Raw genomic sequence first — 17095 nt, 5'->3', positions numbered from 1 at the left:
AGTTTTCTTAGACCTGTTAGTGTAAACTAACTTTGGAGTTTGCCTTCTGTAACTTGCAGCAGGATCTTGTTTCCCAAGTACTTGAAATGTATCCATTGTTTCTAAACTAGGATCTGGTTGTGCTGCTGTAGCTTCGAAACAGACAACGGGGTGATCCTTGTGAATGCAATACTACCAATAAAGAAACAGCTAAGAATAGTACCACTTCTGAAATAAAGCACTAGAGATAATTAAGTAGAACACTGCAGTAAATCAGTGTGGCACTTAAGGGCATAGCAAAGGCCATGAAAAAGAAAGGTAATAAATTGTATGGTGAGAGATGCTAATTGATCGTTGTTTGCAATTTCAAGCTGTGTCTCCAGATTTCATTTTAATATTTCTTGTGGACTGAAAAGCAAGTGCAGAACTGAACTGATTGTGATAAAATAGAAGCATGGAAGCTAGAAAGGGACATGGGCTATTCAAGCATCAAATTCCTGTGAAGTAATTCTGTCTGGCAATATATTTCCAAGTATTTTTCATATCTATTTTATAACATGCTGGTTCTACTCACCCCACTTTTTTTGGAAAACTGTTCCATAACAGAATGTGTCTGGGTACTGTGAAATCCTGTATGATATTTCTCTATATTTTGTCTTTCTTTATTTGTCTTGATTCTTCCTTGATTATGCCATCTCTATACTTCACGTGTCTTTACATTATTTATCCACTGTCTATTAAAATTGTTCATTGTAGATAATTTTACCTGCTCTTTGATGAGCTTTATGCCTGAATTTACTTCAGTGCTAGCATCTATTTAGCAATACCGTGTCAAGGACTGAGTGGCATATTTTACATGCAGTTGCTCTAGAGATGTTGTGGGGAGGAATCTCACCTATATGTTCCACTGCAATGCCCACTTGGAAAAGAAACTTGGGGTTTTTTTATTTCTAACCCTGCTGAAGTTTCAGATTTGATTTTGGACTAACCAGTTAGGCTGAAATCCATTCCATTAAATCTTTGCTCTCTAAACCAGTCCTGTTCACTTGGAGCAAGGCACCAAGGCTTTCCATGTCATCAGTGAGAGGAGATGGCCACCTGTGCATAGTGAGCCATCTTATTTTAAGACAGGGCTTCATCCCAACTTTGCTAAGATTAAAAAGGGGCTTATGTAAATAGCTTACATGAGATTCCTCATTTTTATATGGCTAAAATATGGGGAGATGAGCCTTGCCTCAAATCTGCTGTTAAGCTGAATATTTCCTCCAGACACCATGGAGTCTTGCAAAGCAAGAATTAATGTGCGTGGTTTCTGCATTGATAGAGAGGAATAGCCACTGATGAGGTCAAAACTCTATAAACCATATTTTCAGCATTGCTTGAAAACTTTTAAATGATAATGTATTGTATATTGTTACTGTTGTTTTTTTTTTTATTATGTCCTTTCCAAAGTTTCTTTCTTCATCTGTAGAGTATTTTATGCCTTAAATGTATAATGCATTTCTTCCAGGATCTGTCTGTTTTCCACAAAGAGCTATTACTTCATATTTTCCAGAGAAATCTCTTACTAAGAGTAGGGTTTCCTGCCTATTAATTGTCCTTTGATGGTGTTTTGCAGACCAGTCTGAGTTCTCTTTGATCTTGACTACTCCAAACCTACGACCTTGAATGGGAAGCCCTGTAGCTGTCTTAGCTATGCTTGATCCAATGAGCTCTCTCAAGAGGTTGGGTTTATTCCCTAGAGCATGGTACCACACTGTGTGGCTTTTGCCTTCAGCCAACTCACATCTTCAGTAAAATATGTTTGCCCTTATCTGCAAAAGGCTGTTTAGATGTTACTCTGATGTGTAGAGTGTATCTGTCTTGCCTAGGATTGCAAGCTCTTGGCTTCCTGGGGAGATTACTTCTATATATGTAGATGGTATCTACATGTTAAAGTATATAGCTAGGCTGTGGATAAACTGGTTGAACCACCAAACTGAGTGGAGCCTTATTTTTCTGAGAAAAGAGTTGAAAGGCCATTTTTTTCCATTCAAAAAGAGTGGGCAAATATCTGAAACCTCAAAAACAGAAAAAAGATTGGGCTGGGAAAAATGTGTAACTGGTCTCACTGAACAACACTTTCAATTGTACACACCAGCAGAAAGTGTCAGCATCATATGTCACTCTTCAGTTTTCCATTTCTGCAGTTGACAAATCAGAGAATGGGGCAACACTGCATCAACTCTGCTGTCACTGCAGTATTCTGGGCCTGTGAGCTGAGGCAGTAAAAACCAAGCCAAAAATTTAGCTCCTGTTTAAGCAATGATTCTCCAAAATGCACATGTAGGTGAAACTGGAGTGGGAAATTACATGAACTCCTTGAATGTGCAGTTTGTGGATAGTGCCATTGCAAAGTGTAAATACAATGGACTAGGTAAGATAAATCTGAAGGTGTGGGTCTCAGCTGCATTCATAGCACAATGGGGAAGACTTGACAGAGTGATGAAGATGTAAGGAATGGAAGCTTGCAGAATGCAGCTGCTGTATGCTAGGTTACTTAGGCATTCTGAAGATATGTCCTGTTTCTCCTGAATTTGTGATAAGAAGGATTATTCAAAGCTGCAACTGATTCATGGATAATGCAGAGGTAGTATATTTTCAGTAGAATGCAGAGAGAACTGGTTCATATGGGTAAGTTATTAGGGGGCAATGCACAAGATTTTCTTTCCAGTTGAATTATCAAGCATTTGCATTGCCCTCAGAATGTCTGACTTTTTCCAACAACAAAACATCAGATTCAGTGGACCACTGCTTTTGTGACTGTGCCCGGTTTATAGATCCAGGGAGTTGTGATCACTATGACAAATCTCACTGTTCTTTAGTATGAGATGTACTCTTTTCTCAAGAAAACATTAAATGGTTTATATAAAGTCAGTCTCCCTCCAAGCCCTAACAAACTACACCAGAATTGCTCTTTGTTTGCATTGTTCCATATCCATTTAGCCTTCTGGTGAATAGCAAGTGAAAGTTTTGTTCTACTGTGTTACAGCATGCTCAGTTGTAGTCCTACCTGGTGGGAACAGATGTATCTACTTCTCCTTCTTCAGAAATGCCTTGCAGGCCTTTGGGAGTTGAAATGGCCTATTATCTACCAAATAACAGATGTCTTCACAGATTAGCCTCTCCGAGTAAAAACACAGTGACGCCACACAAAAGATGATGATTAGCTAGTTGAATAACAATAGGCAAACTCCAATGCAGATGTACAGGAAACAAGGAAAAGATCAGACACTTATATTTTTATTTTCCTGCATTCATTATATACATTCATTTTTACAATGACATCTTAATGTTAAAGCTGCCATTACGCAGCTTTCTGTTTCAAAGCTTCTAACTTATGATTTTTTCAAATTAAAATAATGTATTAATATTTCCCCTAATTACATGCTAATAAAAGACTTAATTCAGTTTGCATACAATTAATGCATTTATTGCAAAAGTATTCCATATGTTATTTTAATGTCTTTAAATATTTTTCAGTTAAAGATTTGCATTCCTAACTTCCAATATGAGTGAAATTGAAGAATGCTGCAGTGATAAATTCTGCAAGTTGTAATACACCTTTCTGCATATGGTCCAGCAAAAACCAGAAGATTTTTTCACATAATTTGGAGGGAAATATATGAAGAATCAGACACATTTATCTACAGGACTTACCCTTCCTGATGGTTTGATTGTTTACCTGCAAAGACTCGAGTTCTGTCGTGATTTTGCTGATCAGAGTCTTCCTAAATGCAGAAAAATATAGACAAGGACTCTATTGCCCTTGAATCTGGTAAAGGTTGCCTGATGCCTCACCTAGTAAAACCATTTTGCTACCATTCAAAATGAAATTTTCAAACACAGAAAATTTCTGTTCAAACTTCAGTCTGTATTTTTTTCATTTCAGTAAAAATAATTTAGTCTCTGAGAAAACAAACAAACAAACAAAACAGGGAGTTGGGCAATCATGTTTCATGTTACAGTATCTTGTATTATTTTGTGGGACTTTCATATCACAGATCAGGAAATTGAAATCTGTCAGGGAGAGAGGACGATGCAGGACAAAAAGTAAGAGGGATTTCTATAACGGAAGTCAAGGTTAAAGTTTTTTTCATTTTAGTGGAAAACTGTCAGATTTGACTGCATTCTGGTCTAAAAAATCCCTATGCCCATATGTTTCTTTAAGATTTGCAGTTCATCTGTCCTAGGATTTTGTCAGTAGGGAGTAGGCTTCAGATGGGGGGTACGATGGTTGTGCCCATTGCCTAGGTGGTTGACTCAGGTATTGAAATGATTAGGAATGGGCAGCACTGAGGTATGGTCTCCATATAAAAAAAACTAGGAGTGGGGCAAATAAAGATGTGACACAGAGAGAGTAGGAGCAGAGGGATGCTGAGGAGTGGAAGGGACTTTTAAGAAGGGATAGAAGCAATATACAGGAGAGAAATGAACAGGATTCTGGCAAAAGAGACCAGACTAGCAGTAAGACAAGGTCAAGTGTTAGTAGACAAAGGGTTAAAATATGGGTTCAGTACCTAGAGGCTCCAGTTCTCTGGAGGATTGTGTGGGTGTCAGTAGGGTTGTGTTATAGAGTTTCTGAGTTGGGGTCTTTTTTATAGTTTTCCTTTTTTTTTTTTTTAACTGTGTAAGTTACACTTAAAAGCCTGTTAAGGGTACGGAGCAAACAGAGCAAAGCTCTCTTAAAAAAGGAGAGATTTCAGTCAACACTGCTCAGATGAATCAATATTTTATTTTATCATAGTAGTTCATTGTGTCACCTCTTCCTCCTGTAGCTGTACATCATTCAGATCCAGCTTTGAAACCAGAGTTATTAATTTCCTGGGGAGCACTTCTGCGGCTCTCATTATTGTGGCATCCGAGTACTTTACAAACATTAATGAATTTATCTTCACAATGTACCGATAAGGTGAGATGACATTATACACCAGGGAAAATGATGCACACAATCATAACGACAACAAGGGACATTTAATTTAGATGCCCAGCTAGAGATATTCATCCCCAATTTTCCAGAAATAGCATTTGATCGCCCTTCCTTTGTTCTGAAGTTGCCTTTTGCTGAGTCCATCACAGTTGGAATAGTTCCACACTTCCACAGTTCAGAGCGCAGGTGTTCTCTGCTCTGCTCTAAGCAAACAAAGAAGATGCAATTAATGACCGCCTGCTCAGAGTTTGGGTTTTGTGACTTTCTTGGCATTAGGCACTGAGACAGAGAGAGAATCCAGTTCTCCAGGGCAGCTTTTGACTGCCTTAGGCACAACCATTGTGGTTTTCCAAGCCCTTCCCTCAGTCTTGTTGGACTGTCCAGTGCCATCAGTGGCGAGGCAGAGATACAGCAAACAGCAGGTTCCTTCTTGTTGTGACCTTGATTCTCTGAATGCATGTGGTCAGTCCTTGCTCTTACACTGAGTGAGGCTGGATAGTAAGCTAAATACCAAAGTATGTGAGTTTATTATTTGGATTGTCATAGTGTGTCCATACTGTAGCCAGCTCAGAGTTTTTGCACTACAGGGATAGAGGCACCAAAAGGACTCTCATTTCTGCATATTGATTCATATTGTCTGTAACTGTTGTGGCAATCTTAGCACACAGGATCAGGGACTCTTGTAGCAGAGAGAAGCTGCAGTTTTATTTGAAAACGATCCTTCATTATGTCCCTGGCTGGCCTCATTGCTCAATTGTATGAGCTGATTTGAGGATGAGGTGAGAACCGTGTCATATAATATACCCACAGCTGGGCATTTCCCGTCTTCCAGCCTTGCAGGACTGAACTCATGGCTCAGAAGTGCATTACACCCAAAAACGGCAACACGTTTTCCCCAACTTTTCACAGCCTACAGAAGCAAAGCCATGGTGCAATCAAGCAGGACATGGAGAAGGCAGTCTCTGTTTCCCTGGAATACTTTTCTTTAGTAGGAAAAAAGAGGGATAGAAAGATAAAGAGATGGTTTTCAGATGCAAAATGGGAGTTAGGCTCTATTAGCTTTCACAGTGAGAGGGGAGTCTCACTGAAGTCTGTACCTGCAAAAATCCTGCTGTAATAATCCAGTGTCCACCTCTCCTGTGCTGTTCAGTACTTTACACAAGACCATTCTTCACCGTTTTCCTTCATCTGTTCATTTTCATATTCATTCGCATTGTATTGGGAAAGAGTCACTGGAATTACTCTGGGTTTGCACGGGACAACTCAGAACATGGTTTCACCCATCTCAGTTGCAATGTAACAAAAGAATATCTAACACCCCTAAAACTGTCCTCATCGCATTTTAGCTGAAGTGAGTTATTTAGGCAGATGTTGGTTTATTAAATCCACCTATCAAACGTCCAGTCTTATTCTTTCCTTGCCTATGCTGTTTAGCTCTGCTAGGGAAAAAAAAAAAAAAAGAACAACCTTCTTGAAATGATGGCCTTTGCTTGCACTACTTTATGAATCCTGAGCCAGGTGCTGTGTCTGTACTGAAATCTCCTGTCAGAGTCAGTGGGTTTTGCCTGAGGAAGAACTTCACAGTTTTAGGCAGTAAATGAGAGTTTTCACTAACCTATTAAAATAAACTGTGTGTCTCAACATAATCTTACTTGACAGCATGATGTGTTTTCAGATGCTGCTATTTCAGATTTCCCATTTTCTTTCTTATACATTTCCTTCTGGCTTACTTGCACCTCTATATAAGCAAGTGAACCTTTTGAGGGAGGGAAGATGAGTTCTTTAGCCAGTAGCAGTCTTGCTGGCTGCACAAAGTGAAAGGGAAAATAAGACACACAGTGACTGGCATGCTAAATCCTCTCTAAAGCTACAGACCTGTCATGTAGAGCTAAATCCCTGACAGTGCCAGGTTAGTATCTTGCCCTGTCATCTTACCCTAGCTCTCCTTCTTTTCCTTTCAGTCCCCACCTCCGAAGCCTGAAGTTGTAGATGTCACATTGACACAGAGCAGGGCATTATTATTATTCAGAGTTGCTTAAAAAGTGAATTTACATTGAGTAAAACCAATAAGCCATGCTGCTCTGACATTTAATTTTCTTGGAAACTCTTCCTATTGAATCAGACAGCACTACATGCATTTTCAAATGAAATGCAGTGTTTGCACTACAGTAACCTTGTATGGACAAGAATGAATAATTTGGAGCCTATTTCTGCCACCTTCCTCCAAACCTAAATTTTTATGGAGCCATATTTCTGTTTGATGCCATGTAAAATTTTCATTTTATTCCCACCTGCTGTCTCAAAATGATGTACAAAATATTCTTCTATAAATGGGGTTGCTGTTAATGACTGGGTCACTGGTTGGTAATCTCCTTTCTGAGGCCACTTCTTTTGACATCAAACCCTGGGGCTGAAAGTTGAGGATAAATAAATGGTGTCCCTAGACATGGTTATAATAAACTCTCAGATGAAATGTCAAGTCTAAGCCAGTGTACTCTTCTACTTTCCAGTGTTATGTTGTTCAGCCCTCCAAAGCAGAGCAGTCATATTTCAGAGTGCACTTCATCTCCCTTCTCTTCGTACCATATTGAATGTCTGATTATAAAGGAGGTAGTAAATGGCTCTCTTAAAAAGAGGTTTAACCAGGGGGACGTAGGTCAAGACATCATCTTACTGTCTGTGCCATACAATTATGCATTTATGCATCCATCTATCCAAATCTGCCAGAGGTGTCTCTATTCTTAGAGCTGACGTTGTTATAATTTCATAGAAGAAGCTACTTCAGACAGACTTTGTCTTTGAAGTGATGGACTTCATTTCAAGATGAATGTGTGCTCTAAAATAGCCGAGCACAGGGAACTAGCAAACAGTTCAGTTGGGATTGCCCCCGAATTAACGCTTTGTTATGGGGGCAAGAGGATCTGGCAAAGCACGTGAGGAGGTCTTAAAAAAACCCAACCTTTCATGTTTGTTTACTCAACTGATATTTTCGCTAAAAATATCATTATAAGCTGTGTTGGGTTTTCTCGGAATTTATGCTCTGTTAAAAAAACTAACAATATGTGTTACTATTAAATAGATTAATGCACCATTGAAACTGAATGGTTAAGAATTCAAAAGATGGTTATGTTTTCCTACTATGCTTTTTTCAACTATAATAAAATGTTTCTTTCAATCTTAGGTACTTATATATGTCTATTATAACATGTCATTGTGAAATTAGATCCTTACACTACACTTACATGTTATGATTTGAACTTGTTCAAAACATTCAATCCAAAACTGACATGGAAATATTCTTGAACATATATTTTGATGGGGAATTTGTTATGATTTTTTTTTTTACTGAAAAGAAAAAGGGAAAATGCCACTGTGTTTATTCATTTTTTTCCTTTATTCTTCTATTTTTTTACTGGTAGAGGCATGCTAGTATAAATAGGGAAGAAAAGACCAACAGAAAACATGGCCATCATCTGCTACATATAGACATAAACAAATGTGTGCAATTCAAAGTTGCAATAATGAATGTAGTGCTTTTTAATTTTTTTGGTAGCTGAGATAGCTATGTTCTCCTTAATTGTGTGATCTTGTTCAATACAGTAGAATGGGCCACAACCAAAATAGGCAGGCAAGGCATTCTGACCTGATTGAAAGCTTTTGGTCCTCACTCATGTTCAGTTTTCAGAAATGCTGGATCTGTGGATTGGGCTCAGCATCTTGAGGAGTTAGGAGAGTGCTACGTTGGCATCCTTCATTGGCAATTATTTCCTCTGTGCTTGATAAATTAGCTAAGGAGTTGAGAAACAAGGCGAAATGTGTGGGTCTTGGACTGGGATCTGCTGTACTTATCTGACATCAGGTCAGTGGAAATTCCCCTAGAGATGGACCAAAACTTAATTAGTCTATCTTGATCTTTTTCTTCTTGTATATCCCTCAATCTTTTATTTGTTTAGCTAGGTAATTGTGGTGTTCACCAAAGAGACTCTTGCAGTTAAAATGTTATACTGAGATGTTTCCATCTCTACTATAGATTTCCTTTAAAGTCATCTAGGGCCCATGTAACAGTGTTTTCAGGACTGCAATACAAGTATGTTTGACAGCACAGCACTTGCTTGCATTTTTGAATACATAAACATCTTTGTGAAACTGGTATTTTGGCCTTGATTTCAGACACACAGAGCATGCATACTCCTCTTTGTTTATGGCTGATGCTTTCCATTCTTGAAAATTTGACCCAATCAATCAACCTTAGGAATACAGTACCATATTATAAGAGAGGGAAAATAGTACCTTCTGTTTTGTACTCTGTTTTTCCTCTCTACTTGAAATATTTGCATTTAATCAAGCTGAATAATGTGAAAAGCCTGATTTCAGCTGCTTCACAAAGGTACACCCTTTTCCAACTCTGGGTTTATTATAGTGCAGGCAAAGCTATTTGCTTACCTGTTCTTTACATTGTCTTTTTTGTTGTATATCCTACACAATAGGAACAAGGGAACAGTTTAACACAGCTGCAGAGAAGTTAACCCCTAAACCTTTAGATCTGGAGAGAAGCTCTGGGTGGGATTCCTTTTACAGATGTTGGCATCCTCATTTTTGGTGTTACAAGTTGAAATCAATTGACCTTCAGTCCTCTGAAAATCAATGGAGAGAAACAGCCCCACATAAGAAATGGGCCTTCACCTTCCAAGAGCGGTGGCATTTTAAACAGATCACGGACATCAGGCTTCAGAGGAGCCAATCTACTTGCTCTCTGCAGAGGGAGTTTAGGTGAGTAAATCAAATGTCAGCACCAACAGTGTGGACGCCCCGAGGCAGGTGAGATGCCATGGGAGATCGTCTGGGGAAAACACGCTATCACAAAAGTGATGTGGAAGTGGAGCTTGTTTCCACATCCATTCCCTGCTGTGTTTAAGAAGGAAGAACAAGATGTACTTTCTGTATTTTTCTAGAAGTTATGGAGATATCTTAACTAGCGTAGTTTTGTGTGCCAGGAAAGTCTTTTAGCAGGAGTGTTTCCAATGATTATAAAGTTTTCCTGTCAAAGAGCAGACAATTTGCACTGCTGAATGCTTCCTGGGTGTAGTGCAGCCTGTGAAATTTTCATCATGAGCTTGGAACGAATATTAAAAGATTTTCTTTGGTTTTGCTCTCATAAGGTCCACAACAAAAATTTTGAAAAACTACACAACTTACTCTTAACTTTATCATATTTCATTAAAAAAACCTATCTGTCTTCAGTTAGCCAAAATAGCATGTTTCAAGATGTGCAATAAAATTTCAACATCAAAGTTTCATATTCCCATATATTCGTATATGTTGAGGGGATCACTTACTGTGACAGAGAATATTGCTAGGTGTCCATAGGGATTTCTCACGAGTATTTATCATTGCATATTTTACATTCAACCATATACAAGTTTTAAAGTGCACACAAAAGTCTTCCCCTGTCCATCCCTAGCATGTATTAATGACCAAATTCTAATTCTCCCTACAGCTGCTAAGTCAGTTTGATCTTATCTGAGAAACTGTTATCTTCTCAGAGTGCTACAGAAATTAGTGATGTAAAGGAGAGGTTTCTTCTTTTCTTGTTCTGCAACTGGACAGACACACACACACACATACACACAGAGTCATGTCTTTCCAGCACTGGGAACAAGAAGCAACCAGAACGATTGTTTAGACTTCTCTCCCACTGGAACTGCCTTAAAAATCTACCTTTTGTTAGTGGTAGATAATTAGAAACAAAGTCAAGAAATAGTCCAAGGCATTAGATAGCCAAAGGCAACAGCAGTTTTACTTGGCCTTTCCAGACTAAGTTCTTCCCCTGGCCATGGTCACCTACACATAAGGTTCTTCATGACCATCTATTTTTATGACAGTAAACCCCAACGGAGTACGCCTTTCTTCCCTCTTCCTTTCATGAACATGCCCCAGGTCTGACATGTGAATAAAAGAAGATGATGAAGAATGAGTTATCTGTCAATGTCCTCCACTCACCACGCTAATGACAGTAGCCTAGAGTTGTTCATGGAAACACTGCCACAGCTGGGAGGAGGCCTGTGGGAACACAATCGTTTGAACTGCTATGTTAGCAGAGATGGAGGATTGGGATTTCAACAGTTAATGATGAAGTAGGGAAACTGAGGAGAGGGAACAATTACTGACAGGGTTTCCTTGCATATCGACTCTGCTTTCTCTGTGTGTTTTTCTTGGTTTGTATTTATCGTTGTGGTAATGGCCAGATATGGATTCAAACATCAATACAAGAAAAACCACAGTCAGGCTCAGACCTAGTGGAGATTGCAGGTGCTCTGCATCTGGATTCAGAGAAGAGAGGCTTTGGATGGGTTGGTTTTTTTTCTGGATGCTATGAGATTCTCTTCTTCCGAGTTCACGTCACCTAGGGTGCGAGTCTTGTATATAAAGAAAAGCATAGCAGTATATCTAGTTCAGTTCCTACCTGACCATTCCTTATGCACATATGACAGGCCTGCACAACACCAGCAAGACTGGTTCTGATCAGCTGTGATATCCTGAGAGTAGACCCTACTCTTTAGGGACCTTAGAAAAGCAAAGGGTGTACACTTTTGAGGATAATTGTGGAAGTAGATGTGAATTGCTCTTTCTTGGATTTGCAAAGAGAAATCTACTTCAAAAAGTGCTGAAAGATCTAAGTGGACATAAATATAAAAAATGGTGCACTCAGGATGTTATGAAGAAAGATGGTAACAGTGGTTTGCATGTTCCAAGCAGTGGAAAATAAATCACAGCAGCCAATGTGGCACATGTTGAACAAGAACACAGAATTTTTGCTTGGAGGAGCCTTATTGCTGCAAGTTAATCATCCTTTTATTAGCATGCCCTGAAGCTTTTTGGGATATAAATTTTCCAAAATAGCATCTGGATCATGGAGTTAGGCCATTAAATTAAGAAATAAACTATGAGAACTTGAAAACACAAAGTTGTACTTGAGTCCTTTGTAGTCAAGAAGACTGCACCTGCTTCCTTTTAAGAGGCACACTGGAATATCCACTAAGTGAGTAACCTGTGGGAAGCAGTGGATGGAGGCCCTGCTGCTGGAATTTACACTGGGGCAGTAACTCCTGGGGCTAGTCCCATCTCTCTGAGTTGTAAGTGAGGAGCCTCTGCTATTGCTGTCTTGTAGAAATTCATTGAACATCACAGGGCAATATGATATTTCAAGGACCAAGGCTGTGTTTTCTTGATAGGGGAGGCAAAAAAGATTGGAAATGGAAGTAGTTTTGGGTATGTCTGCTTTTTCTCTTTTGTTTTCTGCAGAATCAGAAATACTGGAGTTGAAAACTGTCTGTGATGTAGCTTTTTCTTCTTTCCAAAATGATCCATAGCAGATAGAAGGCACTCAGAATAACTTAATAATGTTCACGTGCTTCATGGAATGGGAATGGCATGTCTTTTGCCTGTCTCCTTTTTTCATTGCCATTCTTCAGCTTCTTTATTTCAGTCTCCTAGGTTTTGTTTGGCAGACAAAGAAAAAAAGTTCTTCACTGACTGTTAGCTTTGCCTCAATGTGCATCTTCTGTTTTCTCTATTTCTCTTTAATTTATGATGTGGTTGACATTTTTTTTCCCAGCAGACATAATGTATGGCTGGGAGCTGTCAGCTCTTTTGGACTCTTTTGTCTTCCATTCATCATTATGTCTTCATTGTCCTCTTTAATTTAACTGTGATGTTGAGGGGATCGCTTACTGTGAAAGACAATATTGCTAGCTGTCCACAGGGATTTCATACATCTATTCATCATCCTGTGTAAGATAAACTGTATGTGAAATATTGTGCACTAAAAAGTGCAAAACTTTGAGTCCATTTCAGGCACCAGGTGCTTAACCAATATTTTCAAACACAGATGGCTATGCATATGACACCTTTTCTGGATACAAATATCCACTAATTTAACTGTTGAAGATGCATCTTTCAGACTTGAAATTGTTTTGACTACAAACTTGCACTATCTTTATTACTTTGTTTCAAAGTTTATCTGTAGGTACATCAATGCAAATACAATATAGAAGTAAAACAAAAGTCATAATTAGACCTTTATTTTCTGGTTTTCAGAGGAGAGACAGTGGATATTCAGAGTAATTGTGAATATACCCATTCACTTGGAGACCGAAATATGGATCTAGGAAATTAAGATTAAGAATCTCCAAGATCTGGTACATTAGTAACAGATAATTTCCTCAAATACTCAGAATAGCTTCAGGCATTAAAGTTCCACATGTTTCAAAATTAGTATTTCGGAGAGGTGTACTCCCAAAAAAGCTCAGGGAAGTGTTGAAGAATCGATTGAGGATTATAAAATGGGTACAAAACTCAGATACTCACATTAGATTTTGCATTATTGAAGTTTAGCACGCATTTTCCAAGTCAGTTTTTTTCCAAGACCACTTCTGTTTCTGCTCACTCTTCATATTTCTTTCCTTTTTTTTTTTTTTTAAGTAACAATTTGTGTATTTAAAACAGGTGGCGATACTCTGGTTTTACATTAATCTGCCCAAAGTCAGGAACTGGCTGTGTGTCTGCATTTTCCATCTGCATGTGCACAACTCTGCTAATCTGTTAGTGCCTAAAATTGCATACTCAAATACCTAAGAGAAAATGGCTTGGTGAACCAGAGTGCTCTCAGCTACCAGCTGCTATATCTGTAACCTTTCTTGATTGTGATAAATAAACGTATTTATCACAGAATATCTGAAAAAGTTTTTCATAAGATAAAGACTATAAAACTCAGATACTTGCAGGGAAAGAACTTTTGTATTAGGTGTGCCTGCAGGGCCATAAGAGGGTACCATGATGACTGGACATGGGTTGATACTCAGAAGTTTCCTCTGCAGCTATTGAAATGTCTGATCATGAGACTTTGCTTTGTCTTCTTAGAGATACAGAAGATTTTCCATGATTGGAAGGTACTGAAATTAGTGTTGAAACTCTGGCAACTTGAGAAGCTGTTATGTACAACAGGTGTATATTTGTTATATAATCATAATAATTCAGCCCTTCATTGCTGTCTCTCAGAAAAGTCATGGTAGTAAGTGATTGGGTGATAAAAATGGCAGATGAAATTCCATGATGATAATTGCAAAGTCACATCCACAGGCAAAAATTAGTCTAAGCTCTACATACCTGAGGATAGACTCCAGATGAGTTATTGTTGCTCAAGGATTTGTAGCAGGCACTCTTAGCTCAGCAGCAGTGACAAAGGAAGAGAGAATCATGGGCACAATTTGGAATGGAGTAGAAAAGGAATAGGAAATGTCACTGTGCAGTATGAAAATCCAGGATACACCCAAGTTTTGATGGCTGCATGTAGCTTTGTTCCCTACTCCTCAGATCTGAACTGGAAGGGATACTTACAGCTTAAAGCATGGCAATTATCAGATATAAGGTGTATCTTCTTAATGAAAGAAGCAAAAAGACAAGAGTTTCTCAGCCTTAAAAAGAGATTCTAAATGATCTATTGAAAGACTAAAATTGCATGACGTGGAAGAGATAAATAAGGAATAATTATTCTCAAGTTAAAAAAATATGGCAACTTAGGTACTGGAGATAGGGGTTGCTGGAGATAGAGCAAGTTATGCCAGGGTGTAAAGATTACTTTGCATTTGTGTTGTTTCACATATCATTTCCCTAATGTCCTGGCCATGTGTTCAAAAAGATAAATCTTCTAACTGAGGGCAACAGAAGAAGGTAGTTAAAGTGATAATCTTTGTTTCTTTTCCTATATGCACAGTAGTTCCTATTTCTTAGCACAGGGTAAATGACATTTAGTAGTCTTATCTAAATAAATGCCTACACTAAAGCATACCACTTATTTTAACCACAATACCAGAATCTATAAGCAAATGCCATTATACATTACAGGTAGCATTAATACAGAGATGGAAGAGAAATACAAAAAAATTGTGGTTCACAGCTTCAAACTGTATCACATCACAGTTGCCAAGCATAATTCAAATTATACAAAGTCAATAATGTGGATTTAGGGTTGCAATTTCAGATTCACCCTTTTTTTCCATTGTATTTTTATGACTTCAGATGGGTCAATGTTTGTAAATCCTGCTTTGACACAAAAGCAGAGTCCTTGGGTATATGGAATCTGTATTGTCAGTGGCTTATCTGGTTCTTGTCTTTTCCTGCATATATTTTTATTAATATCATAATGGATGCTAAGCATAGACTTCTTGTATATACATCTTTGAAGAGTGCTGTAATAGACTATATGATGTCTATTTGTACATACAGACTGAAGTTTTTTGCTATGTCTGTTTTGTCATTTGGTAAACCTTAAGGAAAAAGAGGTAAACAGAATTTCCTCAACAAGTTTTCATGATCAAATTATACATTAATCTAACTCTGATTCTAATTAAAAACACCTTGCAAATACTGACATTTCTGCAAGTTACTCAGATGTTGTGAAGGTCCAGTTTTAAGTGGAGAGGAAAGTGTGAGAGAATCCAAACACATGGCATTTGTGTACAGAAATTACTATGTGAAATAACTTAGCAAAATCCAAGCATCTTTTGTTACATAGCACAGGCAAGAATAGTCACGATCCTTTTAAGGCTTCCACATAAAAGTTAAACATAGTTCTGTTTTCACAAACTCTGCAGCATTTATGCAGTTCAAAGGTGTTATTCTTTGTTTTGACTTGTTTGTCTTAACGTCTTCAAGACTGCATTTTAAATAAGCTCTGAAAGATTTATATAGGTGCATGTTAAAATGACTCAGAAATGTCCTCAGGAGTTCAGAAGATGAAAATATGTTGAACTGAAAACTAGAGGACATTACACACTATTTAATATTGAGCAGAGTCCTTTTAGGAGGATGATCTCAGTGTCCTGCCTTTGAATCTATAGCAAATGCTTTCTTATGGAATCAAGAGTTTAAATACTGTGTAATCTTTGGGTGCTCAGTGAGACATTACTCACAGCAGTGCTTTGGGACTACATTTGCTTTTCACTTCAGATTTATGCATTTGTTTTCCTCACAATGTGAATAATTAATATCAGCATGATTGGGATTTATTTTTTCATAATATTTTTTAAACTGAGGTGAAAAAATATCCCCATCAAGTATTTGAAAATGGTATCTCAGAACACGTAAAATGTTATTGGTTACTCCCCAAGTGGGCAAAGACAGGAAGGTAGGGTGGTCACATATTTTTGCCACATCACATTTTCAGACATGCAAGAATTATGAGATTCCCATCTACAGCAAGGTAGTTTGGTCTAGAAGAAACAGAAAATGTCTAAAGACATAGAAAAGTTTCTCCAGTTCCTGCAGTTCTAGCTGCAGCTCAGGCAACTGGTGGAGTATATCAGGAAGGGATATGACCTACAACAGCTGACTAACATGAAGCTAAAAAATACCAGGACAAAGCTGCCCTCTGTGCTACCATTTCAGCAGAGTTTGACACCACTGAAATTTTGACTGGGAAAGGAGGGTAGACTTTCTCCTCATTGTACCTCTTGAGGGATGTGAAAAGGTGAGGCTCAGGAAGGAGATTCCAGCCCCATGTTCCCACCACAGATGCCTGGTGGTGTCTGCACCTATCATTTTCTCCTCCAGTGAGGACTCTTTCTCCAAAGTAAAAAGACTTCTATGAGATTAATTTTATCAAGCCATAAGCACAAAATGAAAGTAATTTTCAATGTGTTTATTTTGTATACTCTTAACAATTTATGCTCTTTTTGGCCATAGCTCTGCCCTTCGGTTCTGTTTAATATCTTTAATATCTTTACTGATGATTTAGATGAGGGCACTGAGCCCACCATTAGCAAATTTGCAAATGACACCAAGCTGAGGGGGAGTGTCGATCAGCTGGAAGGCAGGAGAGCTCTGCTGAGGGACCTGGACAGACTGGAGAGTTGGGCTGATTCCAGTGGGATGAGGTTCAACAAGGCCAAGTGCCAGGTCCTGCACTTTGGCCACAACAACCCCTTGCAGCGCTACAGGCTGGGGACAGAGTGGCTGGAGAGCAGCCAGGCAGAAAGGGACCTGGGAGTTTGGATTGACAGGAAGCTGAACATGAGCCAGCAGTGTGCCCAGGTGGCCAAGAAGGCCAATGGCATCCTGGCCTGTATCAGGAACACTGTGGCCAGCAGG

The 17095-nt window shown here is 38.6% G+C and overlaps 1 protein-coding gene across 3 annotated transcripts in view; it reads left to right on the top strand.

Annotated features, from left to right (window-relative positions):
* Positions 1 to 17095, top strand: part of TMEM108 (transmembrane protein 108) — a 163382-nt gene that overhangs the window by 57528 nt on the left and 88759 nt on the right. The window lies entirely within an intron of this gene.

This window comes from Manacus vitellinus, unplaced genomic scaffold, assembly GCF_001715985.3.
Source record: "Manacus vitellinus isolate BGI_N305 unplaced genomic scaffold, ASM171598v3 scaffold_3_pilon, whole genome shotgun sequence".
Lineage (NCBI taxonomy): Eukaryota > Metazoa > Chordata > Aves > Passeriformes > Pipridae > Manacus > Manacus vitellinus.
The sequence above is the reverse complement of the archived record's forward strand: the minus strand, read 5'-3'. Positions and strand labels throughout refer to the sequence as shown.